The sequence below is a fragment of the Mesoplodon densirostris genome, chromosome 12, assembly GCF_025265405.1.
Source record: "Mesoplodon densirostris isolate mMesDen1 chromosome 12, mMesDen1 primary haplotype, whole genome shotgun sequence".
Lineage (NCBI taxonomy): Eukaryota > Metazoa > Chordata > Mammalia > Artiodactyla > Ziphiidae > Mesoplodon > Mesoplodon densirostris.
Window position 1 is genome coordinate 3,715,115 of NC_082672.1, and position 6,000 is coordinate 3,721,114.

Below are 6,000 nucleotides of genomic sequence, written 5' to 3' on the forward strand. Positions count from 1 at the left end.
GTCAGAATCCCCCCAGTTATGAAACTTATAAAGCTTCCCGGGTGTTGTTGATACTTAACCAGGCTTAGAGCCACTCATCTGGCTGATGAGGACCCGTTGAAGGGTTTTTCCTTCTTATGGTGTCAGTTTTAGGACACTTCAAAGTCTGGGACAGCCATGTATAAGTGTTTCCTAGTGTTTCCATCCTAAAATGTGGCCCTCCAAATTGAGCATAATCCTCCCGATGTTGTGTGGCCTCTGCCCGAGCACAGTGGAACCATTACTTATTTTGTCCTGTGTATTCTTCCTCTATGGGCATGGTACCGATGGTGGTCCCTTTCACAGTAGACCGATCTGCACTTGGCTGCTCGTCGAGTTTGTGGTCTGTTGAGACTCTTCCCATGTCTTTTCCACATGAACAGCTATAAATCTAGGTTTTCCCTATCCAGTACTTGTGCAATTGATTTTTGGATCCTAGATGCAGGCCTTGACATGTATCTCTGTTGAATTTCATCTTGTGGTTTCGGTCAAGTGTTCTAGCCTGTTGGGGCCTTTGTAGTTCGAGTCTGTCATTTATCATGTGAGCCACATCTCGTAAGTCTGTCATCTGCAGATTTGATAAACATGTCTTTTCTGGCCTCACCCAAATTGCTACAAAACAGGTTAAACATGTCACACAGAGAGAGACATATGATATTCCTCCAGAGACAGACCTCCACTGGCAAATACTCTTTCGGTACATAGTTCCTAAATCAGCTGTCGTATTGAACCAACTCGTAGTTAGTCAAGCCATATTTTATTCTCAGAGAATTCTTTGAAACTTCTGTCATCCAGGAGGTGCTGCAAATGTATAATTAGTCCCTGAAGTACAAGTCAAGAAGACAAAAGAGTGGTAGGCAAGGTTGACCAGGGCCATGCATACATCAGTTGGGCTCCACTGAGAAAACTCAAGCCACAAACAAAGAATTTTTATTGTCAACTTTGAACCGAAAGCAATCAATGAGTGAACCAAGCACCAAGTGACTATATGCTGAGAAACAAATTTCAGAGTCCACATAGCACAATTTTTGAAGCTAGAAGCTAGAGCATGGTATTCAGGTTGCTGCAATTCCAAACCCTATTTAAGTTAAAAAAAAGTACCTGGAATGTTCAACTGCACGTGGAGATCCTTTACCGAACTCCTACTGTACATTTGTCACGGTGCTGCATGCTCTGGAGTATATTAACATGTGGCTTCCTGGGACAAGAGAAAGACATGAAGGAAGGCGGGATGGGGCCGTTATCTGTGATCTGGCTGCCCAGCTGTATGGACACATAAAGTGAGGAGCTCAGGCTCCTGAGAAGGATGGATCTGGTTCAAACACTAGCACCGCAGTTGATTGCTGTGTGACCTCTGTCAAGATCATTAACTTCTCTGAGCCTCATTCTGGCCATCAGTTAAGTGTTGACCATAACAGAAGCCAAACTAACAAAATTGTGAAGATGAAATGAGATGTCTGGAAAGAGTCTGACTTAGGAGCAGGCCCAGCACTTAGTGGTCAAAAACGTCGACTTCTATGAAGGTTTGACAAGTAAAGGTAATACGTGATCCTGAGCCAGAAAAAGGACATTAGTGGGAGAATTTTTGGAAAATTTTGAATAGTGACTCAGGAGTTAAGGTAGTTGTATCAGTGTTGATTTCCTGATCTTGATCATTGTACTGCGGCTGTGTAACATTTGGGGAGGCGGAAGGACTTTTCAGAAGGACTTTATGTCCTTTCTGCAACCCTTTGCAAGTGAGTGGTTATTTCAAAATGAAGTTAAAGAAATGTAGGGCCTCCCTGGTGGCGCAGTGGTTGAGAGTCCGCCTGCCGATGCAGGGGACACGGGTTCGTGCCCCGGTCCCGGAGGATCCCACGTGCCGCGGAGCGGCTGGGCCCGCGAGCCATGGCCGCGGGGCCTGTGTGTCCGGAGCCTGTGCTCCGCAACGGGAGAGGCCACAGCAGTGAGAGGCCCGCGTACAGCAAAAAAAAAAAAAAAAAAAAAAAAAAAAAAAAGAAATGTAAACGTCAACCCGTTTAACGTGTGTGTCCTCTACTCTATAAGCGTCTTCTGCCTAACTGGGGAGACTGGTATAACATGAGACCATTATAGAACAGCACATGGTTGTTACAGATGATTCAGTGCAGGTAAAAAAGAGAGTATAACTCACAAGCAAGAGCCCTGTGTTGTGTATCATGGTCAGCCTTCCCTTGGACAGAATCATCGCCCTGCAGTGGGGACAGGTCTTCAGTTTGGACATGATGGAGACGCAGGGCAATTCCCCTGGATTATTTCTGGGAAGGGTGAGGCTGGACACTCACAAGAGGGTGCCCTGTGAGCGGCTAGAGGTGCCGGGCAGGGCTGCAGATACAGCTGCCTGTAGAGGACAGAGGAAGCTGGAGACAGGGGCACAAACTCTGAACCTTACAGACGGGAACGAGGGCTGGAGTCCAGGATGAGCATGAGCGCTGGGCCTCGCGGAGGAGCTGGCAAGGCTGATCGCCAGCTATGCCAGCATCTTCTCTTAACCAGGGCCGCCAAGGGCTCACACAGGCAGTCTGTGCTGTTTGCTGGGGCCCTTTTTACCTCGTAAGGTGCGGGGAAAGCAGCCCTGGTGAGGTTTTATGCAGGAGGTCTTTGGTTCCCCCCTCATGACCTAATCACCTCTCAAAGGCCTCACCTCCTGACACCATCAGGGGGACACAGAGCTGAGTGACAACAAGCACCTGCATCCTTTGATGCCTTTGAGCCCCAGATCCATCCATACCTGAAGCTCTGATATGAACTTATCATTGACATGAGCCAGTACATCTCAAAAGAGGTACAAAGACAGAACATAAAAAAAAGAAAACGACTTTAAATGTTGAACTGCCGTAATGTAATGCTGCTCTCGTATTGTTTGCAAGAGTCCTTCCAGACATTCTTAAAATGAGACAGAAAATCAAAACCCTTTACAGAACACAATGGGTGACACATTTTCAGAACATTAAAAGGGGCTGAAAATACTATCCATGGCTGTCAGCCGCTAGTCTTAGAACATGTTCAAGGTTTGCTACTTTAAGAAAACAATCTACTAGAAAGAAAATGGTGGAGGGGAGGAGAGTTTCCTGTTTTCTTCTAAAATTCAAAAGGGATTAAGATAGTCTGGGACAGGGGATGGTGAATAAAACTGAAACATTGTTTAGACCTGCCTGCTGGTACCAGATGCAGATCCCTTCAGAAATATACAAATTAGTTCCCTTGTTTCTTTCTCAATTTGAAAATAAGGACAGCTCTTCAGCTTTTTTTAAAAAAATAAATTTATTTTATTTATTTATTTTTGGCTGCGTTGGGTCTTCGTTGCTGCGTGCGGGCTTTCTCTAGTTGTGAGCGGGGACTACTCTTCGTTGCGGTGTGTGGGCTTCTCATTGCGGTGGCTTCCTCTTGTTGTGGAGCACGGGCTCTAGGTGCGCGGGCTTCAGTAGTTGCGGCACGTGGGCTCAGTAGTTGTGGCTCACGGGCTCTAGAGCACAGGCTCAGTAGTTGTGGCACATGGGCTTAGTTGCTCCGTGGCATATGGGATCTTCCTGGATCAGGGCTCGAACCCGTGTCCCCTGCATTGGCAGGTGGATTCTTAACCACTGCACCACCAGGGAAGCCCAGCTCTTCAACTTTAGATGGCGTTATTTCTAAAATAACAGGGATCTAATGTCATTACGCCATGACTCACACCCCATGTATCCTTTTAACTGTCTCACGGGTGAGGGGAGGGGGTGCTATCTCATCCTCTGCCTTTCTAGCTGCTTCTCAGAGCATAGCAGGAAGGTTCCCTCTACACCCAGGGACACGCTGGAGACCATGGCAGTATATATAGAGGAAAAGGAGTAACCTGTAATTGTGTCTGTTCTTAAAGCAATTAATAAGCTTGTTTTTGAGAGCAGTTTCAGGTTCACAGCAAAACTGAGCAGAAGGTAGAGAGTTACCGTTGAACCCCCCCCCCCACACACACACAGTCGCCTCCACTGCCTGTTGTATTTGGTACAATCAGTGAACATGCATGACACGTCATTAATGGTGGTTTTAATGTTTTCGTACAAGGAGAGTGAAGAAAAGTGGTTCCTGACAAAACTCATTAACTTCTCATGAGGTCTAAACATAGTACAGTCAAAAATTGAGGATTTAAAACATGACTTAAATAGCTGAAGCCATCATCCCGAGGCCATTGATCTGTTATTGGTTATTTCTCCCTCCCTCCCCCATCTATCTATCTACAGTTTTCCTGCCTAAAAAGTAAGTGTCATAGACAAACAGCCAGGCCACCTTTCTGTCTTATTTTCCTAAGGGGTCATGTTTCCAGGGTTTGCTGCCATCCACTGGAAAACAAGAAACAGCAATCTCTGTACTCTGCTGGATTAAAAGTCTGTGAGATAATTTTTTTATTGGCAAAATAACACAGAGCCCCTCTTGTTTCCTTGTAAATGATTCCTTAAATTACATTTGGCTAAGGTCACTGGGAGACAGTGGTTCGAACTTGCCGTCTGAAGGAGTCATCACCCTGCGTTGTGCTGGCCACCATCTCTTAGGGTATCCATGGGTCCCCAGCACCCCGTGATCTCAGAGAGGCGGCAGTGAGCGGTCCTGAAGAAAGATCTCGGTTCCCTGCCCAGGAACTGGACCTGGGTAGCCTGGATGAAAACCAGGAATCCTAGCGGCTAGACCACCAGGGGCTAGAGGCTGGAGGCAAAGTTTCCCTGACTCTTGCTCCGTTTGAAAGGAAGAATGTTTCAAGGAGGCAAAAACTGTAAAAACAGGTACAGAGTTTATTATTAGAGACACAGCGCAACGTATGGGAGAGCACACAGAGAAGCCGTTTATTGACTTAAGTCAGAAGCTCGGCAGAAATACACAACCAGAGAGAAAGGGTGTGGGAGTCCTCTCTAACGAGGAGGAGCACAGTGAAGAGGTGATTGAAATCCCTTATGTAGGACAGTCCTTCTGGGGCTTTGTTTACCTTTTGGCCAATTGTTTCATTTTTCACACCTGATTGGTCCTAGGACCCTCCCCAAGATGCGTGTGCAACTTTTTGCGAAGATGGATCCCACTGCAGAGGCCTTTGGGGTGCATGTCCACACTGATTATGGGGTGGCGCCCCCTCCCTTTTTGACCCTCAAGGAGCCTTCCTGTGCACGTGCAGATGGGGAAGTTTTCCTTGACCTCAGGAGTGGTCATCTTATCTCTTTACTTCAGCACAGCTCAGCTTCTGCCACTAGCTTTGTCTTTGGAGTGTCTGAGTGAGAATGAAGCTTCAATTTTAGTCCACTTGACAAATACCAGCTGTCCAGCCCAAGGGCCCATCTATCTCCTACCTCATCAGAACAGAGCAAGTGCTCAGGAAATGCTTGTAGGGGCCCATCTCTTAGGGTGTCCTTGGATCCTCAGCACCCAGCACAGAGCCAGCGCTTGGGAGTGCTTGTGGGGAGGGAGAGAAGGATCAAATGAGTGAAAGAAATCATAAGCCTCTTGGGTCCCCTGTGAGGAAAGGTTCCTGGGCCATTGGTCTAGGTGGTCCTTAGAGTTTCTCGATACCAGGTAGTGTTCTGATTGGAGGAGGCTGGGTGGGGAAAGGAAGAGAAGTTCTGAGATCCTCTCCTGCACTGAGAACAGGAGAAGCCCAGGGAAGTGTCGGTTTTATCTGGGTCTCCTAGTGTGTGCCTTGATGGGTTAGCAGCTCGAAAGGTACCTCGTGAACTAGGGCTCTCCCTCCAGGCTTGCTGGCCCCCCAGTCCCCACAGAAGAGGCAAACCAGGGTATCCAGAACTGTTTGTTTTTCTTCTGTGGTGACCAGTGTATTGATATTTTACCAAGAAATGGGAATGTCCCTGCTCAGGGATGTGCTGCACATGACCGAACACATTAGGAGACAGCTACCAAGAGTGCGCTTTTGGATAAATAGCAGTTTGTGCAAACAATTATCTGGGACTTCTCTCTGGTCCCTGTAACCCGTACTTCTCAGTAAGCAGT